The sequence below is a fragment of the Salmo salar genome, chromosome ssa29 (genome assembly GCF_905237065.1).
Source record: "Salmo salar chromosome ssa29, Ssal_v3.1, whole genome shotgun sequence".
NCBI classification, from domain to species: domain Eukaryota; kingdom Metazoa; phylum Chordata; class Actinopteri; order Salmoniformes; family Salmonidae; genus Salmo; species Salmo salar.
Genome location: NC_059470.1, coordinates 7,256,891 through 7,271,669, shown reverse-complemented (window position 1 = coordinate 7,271,669; position 14,779 = coordinate 7,256,891). Strand labels below are relative to the sequence as shown.

The 14,779-nt window shown below is 42.6% G+C and overlaps 1 protein-coding gene across 1 annotated transcript in view; it reads right to left on the bottom strand.

Annotated features, from left to right (window-relative positions):
* Window positions 1-9,549, bottom strand: part of LOC106590058 (cadherin-20) — a 167,799-nt gene extending 158,250 nt beyond the window's left edge. The window contains exon 1 of the mRNA XM_014180571.2: window positions 9,267-9,549. The gene's annotated coding sequence lies outside the window, so the exon portion shown is untranslated. The remainder of the gene's footprint in view (window positions 1-9,266) is intronic.
* Between the last annotated feature and the right edge of the window lie 5,230 nt (window positions 9,550-14,779).

Below are 14,779 nucleotides of genomic sequence, written 5' to 3'. Positions count from 1 at the left end.
TTTAACCAATATAAGATACTTGTATGTTCATAAATGTTTAATATTACGATTATTTATTTGAATTGCGCCCCTCCAATTTTACGGGATGTTGTCGACAGGTGTCCTGCTGACGGGACGCCTAGCCCTAACTACACTAGTACAGGTGTATTGTATTAACAGGCCACTGTTGAAGAAGGACTGTCCAGTCAGCTAGAGCACTGAATGCTGTAGAGTACAGTCTTAGAAAAAAGTGTTAATTGGGGTTCTTTATAGAACCCTTTTTTCTAAGAGTTTAATATGATGTTTAACAGCTAGACAGCACTCCAGACCTTGGTTTACTGTAAATAGTAGCCATATTTGTTTTCTTTCACATAGCTTTAGCTGTGTTTGATAGAGCTTGCCTGCATGGTGCACAATGGAAGCAATGGCATATTCCCAAAGTGCAAACCCCGCCCATCTGGCATTGCAGGAAGCCTCAATCAAACACTTAAAGTATTTGAAATAGAACAAATGCTATTTGAACCCAGGTGTGTTGTGCAGTGTTTCAGTATGTCACCGTTGGATTGTATTACATTTGCATTATGTGGTCACGCATGCACGAACGCACACACACACGCACACAGATGCATATGATTAAAGCTGTCATTTCATGACATCTCCCCTGCGCACATTGAAAACTAATGAACTGTAAACTGAGGCATTCAACAATTAACATAAGCTTTGGTATGCCACGAAGCACTCTCTCGGCCCCAGACGCACACACTCACGCAGCCTTACGTCCCAGCCCTGTCCTGTCTGACCTGATGTGAGCTCTTAACAGAAAGACAGCCCACAGCTCCAGCACATCTCTCTCTAATCAACTTCATTAGGAAATTGATTTCTGCATGTGGCCTCACATGTTTGAAATATCCTCCTCAAGAGCCTTCTCTCAGGGAAAGTCGGAATGAGAGAGAAGAAAAAAGCTTGGGTGAATCAATTTAAGTTAATTTCAGTCTTCGTAGAAGTGTTGCTGTCTATTACTTTTAAGCTACTGTCATTTTGAATAGATTCATTGCCTAAGAGTTAGACAGGAAAAAAAGAAAGAGAAAACAGGATTGCTTTCATAATACCTAGAGGGGATGAAATAATTCAGTGTCTCAGAGTTGCAGAAAGAAGTGGAGTATTGAAATAGCAAGCTAAATCTGCTGGTGCGTGATGTGGGCCCTCGGAATACTATTTGTGCGAAGTCGTGTGTGTGTGTGTGTGTGTGTGTGTGTGTGTGTGTGTGTGTGTGTGTGTGTGTGTGTGTGTGTGTGTGTGTGTGTGTGTGTGTGTGTGTGTGTGTATGTGTGCGTTCTTAGTTGCACACATGGACATACACACACACACACAGCCACACAGTGATCAAAAATCATAATGTAATGATTTGCAGGTGCTCCTGTTGTATTGCATGAGAACATCTAGATGCAGTAGATTCATCAGAAACCAAGTTTCAGCAAAAAATCCTTAAAAGCCATGGACCAAGGTTGTTGAGTTCTGTTAGTGTTGTGTTGCATGCTTTAATTCATGTCATTACAAACCATCTATCTTAAAAACATCTTCCTACAAGCACATATGCTGGCATTGCAGAATAACACCTCTTATAAGAGTGATACAGAGTGGTGAGCTGACAGGTGAGGATTCTGCCTGCTATAGTTCTGACGCATGACACATTGACATATATTGTAGCTTTGTTTATTGACATATGGCTTCCTATAGCTAAAGCCTTAGAGAATACATTAATAAGGTTGAGAGAAGCCTGGATAAGTCATAGTATCTCCATTAAGTAGCATCACAGTGAAAGATAAGTAAAATGTATTTGAAAGAGGAATGGTTCTGCTGTGACTTATACACACCCGCTAAGATTAGCAGCCCTATGTAGGCACGCAGGTCAATCTCATACATCCTTTTCCAGTTGTCTCCAGAAACAATTCAAATTTGTCATCTCCAGGATGATTTGTTCGATGGCTGGTGTGATGAACATGTAATGTTGAGGCGATGTCCTGGGCATGGGCAACTGCATGTCTTGTGGGCCCTGGGGTCATTCTGATGACATTTTGTGCTGCCTTGGTTGTCATATGGTGACAAAGACCATGTTATTTTGCTGTTCTTTGACAAAAACATCTCTCTTTCAGCTTGGGAGATTTCTTATTCATCTGAAGATGATGCATTGTGCTCTGGGTTGTATTCTTCCCCGTCTTCTTCTTCTGATACCTCCTCCTCCTGTTCTAAATCATTGTTCTCTTGTTCCTCCTGGACATCTGAAAAAATCTGATCTACGACCTGTTGGGCACTGAAACGTGCACTCATGGCTTCAGCAAAGAGAGAACTGGGGGGACTGTCATCTGCAGCACCTTTATAGCCTCTGACTGCATTCCCCATGAGTAAACAATGCTTTCAAGAAATGTTTATTTTGTCAGAAATGTTGTTTATTTTGTCTGAAATTGTTTTTATTTTGTCTGTGAACTTGAGTCACATGTGGGGTCGTGGAGGGGAGATGCTGCACATGCACAATAACGTTTTAGTTTTGTCTGAGTTCATTCAGTAGCACACAATCTAAATTTCTCATTGTGAGTGTGTGTGTCTTTGTGGTTTTTGTAACTGCCGGGTCAAAAATGACCCTAAGACAATCTTTGTACCCTGGTGGTGTACAGGTTTCATGAAAATATGAACAAAGGGAATGTTTCACTTTTTCTAATGTGGGGTCACTCCAGGAAAAGTCATCAAATTTCAAGTTGAAAAAATATAATTTAGGGTTTTTTCTCTGCTGTTAAACATGGTGGGGTGTCATTTTTTTACCCTTAAGACAACACAAGGGTTAACTTGTATTTATCAGTTGTTACATGGGAATTAAACGGCAAAAGTTATTTTTAAATGCAGTATGTCATCACGCACAGCCTTTTATCCACGAAAAGTCAGTTTGATGGAAGCACATCTCTGGTGGGTCAAATGTTTTTATTATTTTATGCAGATTTTAGAATATTTGCATGAAAATCTGTCGCAAATTGGAAACCTAGCTAATGATGTACATTCTCTCAGAAATCTCCCATTTGGCATGTCTCTTGTGACGCGATTCACAACAGCTCTGACGGATGTGTTGACTTGACCACTGCGTTTTGAACAACCCTAGCTAGATGAAAGGAGAAACATACAAGTATATTTGCCATAGATGAATTGTGTAAACTTTTAATTATATTTGCTGACACCCTACAGTCAAGTATTGGCACCAGTAGAGTAGATATATAGCAATATAAACCACGCCCCTCTGTGAACATGCCTTATCCAATGTTGGTTACAAGGCAGTACTTATTTAAATTAGGGAAGAAAATATCATGTTACCGTTGGTGTATTAAAATGAGCATTAGGGTGATATTACCCTATCCCCTTAATAATCCCGCCACCTGAATCCAATTGTCTGACATGGGCGCGGGACCAGTAACTTTATTATCACACTTTTTCAATGTAAATCATCATACTTTGATCTGGTTTCATCCAAATATCAAATTGAATGAAACATTTTATTTTATCTGTTCATAACCTTTAAACACACCACAGTCATAGCAATTCAAAAGATTATTTTACCTTTACCGGTAAGGTTGTTGTAGTTAAGTGGGCTACTTACAGGTTTACTTTTCTATTAGAAAATACATGTATACTTATTAATGGTAACTAAATACATGAATTGTACTTCAGGCCAGTGAAGTACAAATTACACAAAGTTATTGAAACTATTGAAAGACATATATCAAATACATGTAACATAAATACTACTTATTGTTGACACTAGCTGTGTGCATTGTAAATCTGCAACAGTTTACTAACCACTGTGCTTCCAGTAATGCACTGTACATTCTAGAAATACAGTATGTTGCTGTATTCAGGTTTTGTGTTTACGCAAAGGCCCTGTAAATCTACAGTAATTTACTGGCCACTGTGTTGCCAGTAATTTACTGTAAAAACTACAGGACATTTTTTACAGTGTGTGAAACACGAATTTAGGGCACTGGGCATTCTGATGATGAAAGACTCTCATATCAATATGTCAAATAACGTGGTGAAGTTACTCTTCACTGTTGTATTGATATTGTATTGTACCAAAAACCAGCTGTTGACAATGTAGAACACAGCATGTGTACACTATCACCCTTTGAGTGATTAACTGAGAGCTTTTCCACCAGCCCAAAACAATGCCAACAGAAATCTTACACACACACACACACACACACACACACACACACACACACACACACACACACACACACACACACACACACACACACACACACACACACACACACACGCATGCAATGCAACCACACAAGCAAGCACACACACACAAACACACAAGAAAAAAAATATGCCAACAGAGATCTTTCAGCATGCCACGCTTTCAAAGGAGCTGTATGTCTGGTACCCCATAAAACACTAGGCGCAGGACTCCTGCATTCATTCAATTAAGAATTTACAGCGCTATTGATTTCCACACAATCAAAATACGTCAGAACTCTGCAGACACGATGCAGAGCAGTTTTTATTAGCCTTTTAACTGTACCTGAGAGGATAAAGCCATTGGTCAGCAACATGAAGAGATGATGGAGAGATGATGATGGACAACATGCAGAGAAACTCAACACTTTTTAGTTCTCAGTGTTTCCTCCTCGGCCCACAATGCCTTTCCTATCCTCTTCACCAAAACCCCCTCTCTTTCACTGTCTTCCCCGTCCTCTCCTCCAACTGCCTCCGCCCTCCTCTTCTCCACTGCCTTCCTTCCTACTCCCCTCTCTTGATGGTTATTTATCATAGATGCACTGTACTGTACAACTATTTTCCTCCTAATTTTTCTGTTATTGCACGTTTCTATTCTCTTTGATTTCTCACCTTATAAATTAACCCTCCTGCTGTGTTCCGGTCGAATTGGACCAATTTAAGTTTTCTCTCTGAAAAATGTAGTTAATTTAATCTGATTGTCATAAGGTTCCATGACTTTCTCCACACAGGGCATCTGAACACACAAAATACATTTAGATGATTTTCATAAGATTTTGGGTGTTTTATTTAACTTTTGTACACCTGTGGTTTTCCCGGTCAATAGTGACCTTTCATTAGAAATGAATGGGTGAGACTGCAATTAGTGTATAAAACTAAGTTCAGGCACATGCCCATTCATCAGATGGACACACTTCCTCTCCCAGACCCCCACATGCATGTGTGTTTGAACACATACACCTCACTCCCCTTCTTGGCTTCCCCACGGGAACCTTTCCACAATAGAATCTTTCCCCCACGGGAACCACACCTGTTGTCATTCTCACACTTTTCTCGCAGCTCTAGTATATAAAGATTTTTTGAGGCCTTGCTCAACTCATTCTGTGGCAGCACAATGACCAAAAGATATACTGCATGTGAGGCTCTTGATCATGACACTGGTGAGGAGGAGAGAGTCCTTGTTAAAATTAGACACAAAGTAGTCTGTGATAAAAAGCACAGTATGTTTCATCTGAGTATTTGTTATAGTCCAAATAATCCATATATTGTGCTTTTTTTACTTAAAAAACGAGTTGTATGAGCTCAGGTCAATGAGGCCTACAGGCCATGAATAGCAAATAGAAGTTCAAAACGTGTAATGTTCACAAGAACTTAAGCTGATGAAACGATCTAACAACAACATTAGGTGATATTATATGTATTATTATGGATTTACAATCAGCTACAATGGGGCGATCATTTTGGACCGGGAACACAGAATTAATTAACATGAAACGAACACAACAGGAGGGTTAACGTAGGTGGCGTTTAAGTGTGGGTCTGATTTACATCAGAAAATGCACAGATTAAAATTCAGTTTGTTGGGCATTCTAGGAGGGGAAACAGTCTTCAGTAGCTCAGAGTTTGTCTTTGCATTTGTATCAGATCAACCTGCCTTTGTGTTGCTGTTTCTCTACCTCACTTTTGACCTCTGGAAAAACTGAATCACTCACAGCTTTCACGTTAAAACTCTCTCCATACCCACATAAGGAAATACTATAGTAAACTATGGTATGAATACAATAGAATTCACTGTAGTGTTTTTGCTGACTTTACTGTTGCATTCACTGCAGTGTTTTTGTGGACTGTCGTTAGTATTTACTTTAGTGTTATGGATATGACTGTAGTATTATGTCATATTTACAGTTTACTACAGTATACATACTGTACAAAAAAATGGTAGTATAATTAGTGTAGTGTTTTTGCGTACTGTAGGGTACTGTAGTATTTACTGTAGTGTTTTTGCGGATATTAATGTGCTATTTACTATAGTGTTTTTGTTTTATTATCATTGACATAGCAGTGGGGTTTTCTCCTTGAGGAAAACTACTGGGGAAAAAAATACTCAAAGAGCAAAAACAATATATGGTCTACACTTGGCATGTACATATAACTGCCAAAATAAAGGAAATACCACCAAGTGTCTTGGGGCGTTGTGCCACCACGAGTCGCAAGAACAGCTTCAATGCACCTTGGCATAGATTCTACACTCTTAAAAAAAAGGTGCTATCTAGAACCTAAAGGGGTTATTCGGCTGTCCTCATAGGAGAACCCTTTAGAGAACCCTTTTGGGTTCCAGGCAGAACCCTTTTCACAGAGGGTTCTACCTGGAACCAAACAGGGTTCTACTTGGAACCCAAGAGAGTTCTCCTATGGGGACAGCCAAAGAACCCCTTTGGAACCCTTTTTTCTAACATTGTACACGTGTCTGGAGTTCTATTTGGAGGGATGCGATGCCATTCTTCCATGTGAAATTCCATCATTTGGTGTTTTGTTAACAACGGTGATGGAAAACATTGTCTCAGACCCTTCTTTCAAAGTCTCTGAGATCTTTTCTTCTAACCATGGTAGCCAAAATAATGGGCAACAGGGCATTTTTATATATGACGCTAAGCACGAGGGATGTTAATTATTTAATTAACTCAGAAACCACACCTGTGAGGAAGCACCTGCTTTATATCATTTGTATCCTTCATTTACTCAAGTGTTTCCTTTATTTTGGCAGTTGCATGCTGTGGTATAAAGTACTTAAGTAAGAATACCTTGAAGAACTACTTTTTTAGTTTTTACTTTTTGACAAGTTAATTTTACTCCACTGCATTCCTAAATAAAATATGTACTTTTTACTCCATTACATTTTCCCTGACACCCAAAAGTACTCATTACATTCCAAATGCTCTGATAGGACAGCAATATGGTCCTATTCATACACCTGTCAATATAATGCGCTGTCATACCTACTGCCTTTGATCTGGCGGACTCACTAAACACAAATACAAATATTTGTAAATTATTTCTGAGTGTTGGAGTGGGCCCATGTCTGTCCGTAAATTAAAAAAACAAGAAAATCTGGCCATCGGGTTTTCTCAATATAGAGAATTTGATGTATACTATTTAATTTCACTCAAGTATGACAATTGGTCACTTTTCCACCATTGTACTTAAGCACATTTCAAACCAGATACTTTTAGACATGTAGGAATTTACTATTAAGGTATTTTTACTTTTACTCAAGTGTGACAATTGAGTACATTTTCCACCACTGGTTACATGTAGGTTTCTCACTTACGGGTGGCACAAATTGGGCTATGGGGAGCAGAAAGGGCAGGGTATATGCAAATGAAATACTGTAGTATATACTATAGTAATTACTGTAGTGTTTTGTGGTCTGTAGAATATTGTGCTATTTACTATAGTATTCTACAGTATACTACACAAATTGTATAGTAAGTACTACACATGATCAAGGGATAATACAGTGTACTACAGCATTCTATAGTAAGTACTGTACTGTAGTATTACATAGTAAACTGTAGTATTTTTCATGTGTGTAGCTGGTGTTAATTGATGGTTAAAAACTGTTTCCTGAAAAAGACTGATAGGAGTGTCCTTTGACTCTGAGCTCCCGAGTGGCGCAGCGGTCTAAGGCACTGCATCTCAGTGCTAGAAGCATCACTACAGAACCTGGTTTGATTCCAGGCTCTATCACAACCGGCCATGATTGGGAGTCCCATAGGGCGGCGCACAATTGGCCCGGTGTCGTCTGGGTTAGGGTTTGGTTGGGGTAGGCCGTCATTGAAAATAAGAATTTGTTCTTAACTGACTTGCCTAGTTAAATAAAAGCAAAAACAATGTATAAAGAAAGGGATTGTGTGGGACAGAGGAAATGAGCAAGAGTTAAAAATAAAAATTGAAGACGTGAGAGAGACATAAAAAGAGAGGCCATGAGAGCGTACATGTAGCTGCTTAATTCATTCGGTCATAGCGCCCTATAATGAAACCTTTATCCAGGGGAGATGAGGGGGGATGGCAGGGGGCTTGGCAGAGAAAAGAGCGGTCGTGTTTCGGAGAGGGTGAAAAATAAAAATCCCAGTGTCCACAGTTGGCTTTCCTTCATGTCAGCTGCCTTGGTTACAGAGTTAGCTGCCAGCAAGCCCCAGCACTGCAGCTCAGTCCCACTCTCCCTCTTCTTTTTCTCTGGCTACCTCTCACTCTCTCTCTCTTCTATCCCTCTATCCCCAACACCTCTTTTCTCTCTCTGTCTCCCTCTATCCCCAACATCCCTTCTATCCCTCACTCTCTCTGTCTTTCTTTATCCTTCTCTGTATTTCTATGTCTGTCTGTGTGTCTGTGTGTCTGTGTGTCTGTCTGTCTGTCTGTCTGTCTGTCTGTCTGTCTGTCTGTCTGTCTGTCTGTCTGTCTGTCTGTCTGTCTGTCTGTCTCTTTCTCTCTGTCTCTCTCTCTCTTGGCTCCAACATACTATTATTTTCTCCAAGTAGACAGGATCTCATTAAAAAACCAACAGTATTCTATCTCCCTCAATCCATCTACAGCACCATTCTTTTAAAATCTCTCTTTTCTCTCCCGCTCTCATTACATGTGATACAATCAATCACATTGACAACAACACCACCATCAACATCACTCCACACAGAGAATAAAGTATTCACAAATACAGTATACAGCTAATATTGTACATTGATACTACCATGTGTTTGATAGAGCTTCCCACCTTAATAGGTAATACACAGCTAATAAATGAAAAAATCTCAATTGTATATGGTAGCTTTTTTTGTTCCATACAGTTCGAAATATTATGTCAATGTTAGCATACAATTCTAAAATTGTTGAGTTTAAGGAACAGTTTTGTTATTTTCACTGGTCGAGCATCAATGAAAAATTGCTTTTTGTTGCTTGTTTACATTTCACCAGATACATCTACGACAAATAAAGACAATTCCTACCTGGTGTTGCACACCACAGCCCCTCCAGTACTGGATGAGTCTTCAGAAGTTAACTTATTTTTCTCTGTCACTGTCGTTCCATTCATTTACATTCTTCTTTTGTCTGTCTATCTATCTGTCTGGAGTTCTTTTTTCAAAACGTGGGATTCCCGCTTATCGCACAGCTCTGGTAAAAGGTCTGGTGCACTCAGAAGAAGAAGAAGTGAGTGAAGGAATAGAGGAGATGGATGGAAAGAATAAGACTGACACCTCGTGATCAGCTCAGCTGCTGGCTCTACCTCTACGCTCCTGCCTGCTCTCTCTCTCTCTCGCTCTCTCTCTCTCTCTCTCTCTCTCTCTCTCTCTCTCTCTCTCTCTCCTGATCGCTTTCCTCTTAGAGCTGCACTGAACGAACGACCAAGTCCAGAGGGTCCCTCTCCCTCACTCTACCTTCGTCCAGTGCTGTGCTGCTGCTGCTGCTCCTGCCAGCCTCTCTCTTTCTCTCTCTATTTCTCCCTCTCTCTATCTCGATCCCTACTCCAGCCACATGAATATTCTGACAAATGCACCTGAAATACACTGTACTAACCCAATGGTGTCAGATATCACCACATCCTTCTCATTTGCTTTCTAACTATTGCTGTCTGTGTGTGTGTGTTACTGGAATGTTGCAACCCTACATGCAGGCCTGATGTGGCCTTTAAAGCATGAGTTTCAGGTCTCTGTATTAGGGTAAGGCTAGGACTCAAAATAAGGCCTTTAGAGATTTGTAATGTATTGCCATAAGACAGAAAATGAACACATTCAACAATGTCTCTGTCACTAACAAATACAGTCATGGGCAGGGGTCTCAAACTCATTCCACAGAAGTCCGAGTGTCTGCGGGTTTTTGTTTTATCCTTTCACGTATCCCTTTCCTGAAATAAAGGTGAAATAAATAAATACATCAAATGGCCAAATCTCCCTCTAGTGGCCTCATGGGTGGAATGTTATTAATATTATTTACAATTTCATAATTAATAACCATTATTTAAAAAAAACAGCTGAAAATCCAGTGTTTTTTTATCAAATGGTTGTGTTATATTTCAGTTTTCTGTGATGTATGTAACGTGTAATATTGGGATGCAAACTCAAAACTGAATACATTGCAACTCTATATCTGACATGGTACAGGTGTCTTCTTTTTTTATAAGCCCATAACCATGTGCATAATTAGGTTTCCATCCAACCATTTCATGCAGATGATTTGACTGACACATGAAAAAGTCACAACTGGTTCTGATGATGCTGGTACAATTTTATAAATCCTGAGAGACAATTAGTTATTTCAGCATGGTGGTATCATTTTATGTGGGTAAAAGTCATTATGGTGGTGGAATCCCCTTTATGTGCAAATATTGATGTAATAATATTTACATCAATATTTACCATTACTACTCAGGAAGGAATGCAGTTTATTAGGCTACAGAGGAAATAAATGATGAACTTCACAGGGTGGTGTAACAAGGGTCGTCTAAAGGAGACCAAGGCGCAGCGCTCATTCTTTTCTTTAATGAAAAAACACTTCAACAAAACAACAAACGACCGACAACAGTTCCGTAAGGTACACTTGACAAAACGGAAACAACCTCCCCCACCCACACATGAAAAACAGGCTGCCTAAGTATGGCTTCCAATCAGAGACAACGTTAGACAGCTGCCTCTGATTGGAAACCATACCTGGCCAAAACATTGAAAACAAAAACATAGAAATAGAAATCTAGAAAACCCCACATAGAAACAGAAAACCAAAACCACCCAAAACACCCACCTGTCACGCCCTAACCACTCTACTATGGAAAATGACCTCTTACAAGGGTCAGGACGTGACAGGTGGTGAATGTGCAAGGTGATGAGCTTGATGCTCCTTTCCAATAAATATCGAGGTTCTTATTCTGGTGACACGTTTGACAAATATACAGAACAAAAATATAAATGCAACATGCAACAATTTAACAGATTTTACTGAGTTACAGTTTGTTTAAGGAAATCAGTCAATTGAAATAAGTTCATTAGGCCCTAATCTATGGATTTCACATAAGTGGGAATACAGATATGCATCTGTTGGTCACAGATACCTTAAAAAAAGATAGGGGCGTAGATAAAAAAAACTGTCAGTATCTGGTGTGAAAACAATTTGCCTCATGCAACTCGACACATCTCCTTCGCATAGATGTCACGCCCTGACCTGAGAGAGCCTTTTTATGTCTATTTAGGTTTGGTCAGGGTGTGATTTGGGTGGGCATTCTATGTCTGTATTTCTATGTTGGGGATTGCTTTGTTTCGGCCGGGTATGGCTCCCAATCAGGAACAGCTGTACATCGTTGTTGCTGATTGGGAGTCATACTTAGGCAGCATGTGTTTCCTTTGGGCTTTGTGGGTAGATATTTTCTGTTTAGTGTTTTGCACCTGACAGAACTGTTTGGCTGTCGGATTCTTATTTTTTGTGTTTATAGTGTTCTATCTTCAATAAATTCATGATGAGAACTAACCACGCTGCACCTTGGTTCACTCTCTCCAAAGACAGCCGTTACAGATCTACCCACCAAAAACGGACCAAGCAACGTGGAGGGGAGCAGCACCAGGAGTGGAGGAAGCAGCGTGCTCGGGAGGTGATGGCATCCTGGTCGCTGGAGGAATTGGAGGGAAGAATAGACTGGACTTGGAAACAGCTACTTGACCATTGCGACAACCTGCCGGGGAAGCAGGTGGAGGTGAAGAGGCAGCCCCAAAAATTATTTGGGGGGGCACACGGGGAGTGTGGCAGAGTCAGGTTGGAGACCTGAGCCAACTCCCCGTGCTTACCGGAAGCAGCGTGGTACTGGTCAGACACCGTGTTATGCTATGAAGCACATGGTGTCTCCAGTGCGCGCTCATAGCCCGCTGCGCTACATCCCAGCCCCCCGCAAGTGCCATGCTAGAGTGGGCATCGAGCCAGGATGGGTTGTGCAGGCCATGCGCTCCAGACCTCCAGTGCGTCTATCCTGTGCCTGCGCCCAGAACCAGGCCTCCTGCATGTCTCCCCAGCCTGGTGAGTCCTGTGCCTACGCCCAGAGCCAGGCCTCCTGCATGTCTCCCCAGCTGGGGGAATCCTGTGCTTGCGCCCAGAACCAGGCCTCCTGCATGTCTTCCTAGCCTGGCGAGTCCTGTGCCTGCGCCCAGAGCCAGGCCTCCTGCATGTCTCCCCAGCCTGGTGAGTCCTGTGCCTACGCCCAGAGCCAGGCCTCCTGCATGTCTCCCCAGCCTGGTGAATCCTGTGCCTGCGCCCAGAGCCAGTCCGGAGCCGCCAGAGCAGCCCGCCAGTCCGGAGCCGCCAGAGCCGCCCGCCAGTCCGGAGCCGCCAGGGCTGCCCGCCAGTCCGGAGCCGCCAGGGCCGCCCTTCTGTCCGGAGCCGCCAGGGCCGCCCGCCTGTCCGGAGCCGCCAGGGCCGCCCGCCTGTCCGGAGCCGCCAGGGCCGCCCGCCTGTCCAGGGCCGCCCGCCTGTCCAGAGCCGCCCGCCTGTCCGGAGCCGCCCGCCTGTCCAGGGCCGCCCGCCTGTCCAGAGCCGCCCGCCTGTCCAGAGCCGCCCGCCTGTCTGGAGCCGCCCGCCTGTCCGGAGCCACCAGAGTCGCCCGCCAGCCGGGCGCAGCCAGAGTCGCCCGCCAGCCGGGCGCAGCCAGAGTCGCCCGCCAGTCCTTCGGCGCAGCCAGGGTCGCCAGTGAAGTGGGGTGAGCCAGTGGTGGAGCGGGGTCTGCGTCCCGCTCCAGAGCCTCCACCGTGGAGAGATGCCCACCCAGACCCTCCCCTATAGGTTCAGGTTTTGCGACCAGAGTCCGCACTTTTGGGGGGGGTACCGTCACGCCCTGACCTGAGAGAGCCTTTTTATGTCTAGTCAGGGTGTGATTTGGGTGGGCATTCTATGTCTGTATTTCTATGTTGGGATTGCTTTGTTTCGGCCGGGTATGGCTCCCAATCAGGAACAGCTGTACATCGTTGTCGCTGATTGGGAGTCATACTTAGGCAGCATGTTTTTCCTTTGGGTTTTGTGGATAGATATTTTCTGTTTAGTGTTTTGCACCTGACAGAACCGTTTGGCTGTCGGTTTCTTGTTTTTTGTGTTTATAGAGTTCTATCTTCAATAAATTCATGTCTCCAAAGACAGCCGTTACAATAGAGTTGGTCAGGCTGTTGATTGTGGCCTGTGGAATGTTGTCCCACTCCTCTTCAATGGCTATGCATAGTTTGTGCATCGGCTGTGCATAGTGGACTTTGGCGCGAACTGGAACACGCTGTCGTGGACGTGGATCCAGAGCATCCCACACATGCTCAATGGGTGACATGTCTGATGACTATGCAGGCCATTGAAGAACTGGGACATTTCCAGCTTCCAGGAAGTGTGTACAAATCCTTGCAACATGGGGCCATGCATTATCATGCTGAAACATGAGGTGATCGGGGCAGATTAACGGCACGACAATGGGCCTCAGGATCTCGTCACTGTATCTCTGTGCATTCAAATTGCCAACAATAAAATGCAATTGTGTTTGTTGTCCATAGGTTACGCCTGCCCATACCATAAGCCTACCGCAGGATACTCTGTTCACAACGTTGACATCAGCAAACCGCTCACCCACATGACTCATGGTCTGTGTTTGTGAGGCCTGTTGAACTTACTGCGAAATTCTCTAAAACGATGTTGGATGATGCTTATGGTAGAAACATTTATTTCAAATTTTCTGTCAACAGCTCTGATGGACATTCCTGCAGTCAGCATGCCAATTGCACACTCCCTTGAGACATCTGTGGTAAAACTGCACATTTTAGAGTGGCCATTCATTGTACCCAGCACAAGGTGCACCTGTGTAATGATCATGCTGTTTATTGATATGTTTATTGATATGCCACACCTGTCAGGTGGATGGATTATTTTGGCAAAGGAGAAATGCTCACTAACAGGGATGTAAACAAATTTGTGCATGAAATTTGAGAGAAATAAGCTTTTTGTCCATATGGAACATTTCTGGGATCTTTTATTTCAGCTCATAAACATGGGACCAACACTTTGCATGTTGCGTTTTATATTTTTGTTTAGTGTACAAATAATATCGCTCTTATCCATAATAATATCATAATGTAGGTAGCCTACCCACACTGTATCTGAGAGCTTCTGGCTAGAGTGCACGTTCCAAGAGTGGGCACATTTGCCCAACAGTTTTTGTGACAAAACCATCAGTAGAGTTGAAAAGTGATGGAAATCCTTTCACGTCCTGACCAGTATAGAGTATATTTGGTTATTGTAGTTTGGTCAGGACGTGGCAGAGGGGAGTTGATGTATGTTTATGGGGTTTGTCACTGGTCTATGTCTGTGTTTCTATGTCTAGTTAATTGGGGTTGGACTCCCAATTGAAGGCAGGTGTGTTGAGTTGCCTTTGATTGGGAGTCCTATATAGTAGGGTGTGTTTGTCTTTGTATTTCGTGGGTAGTTGTTTTTTGCACTGCTAGGTATAGCCTGCGAA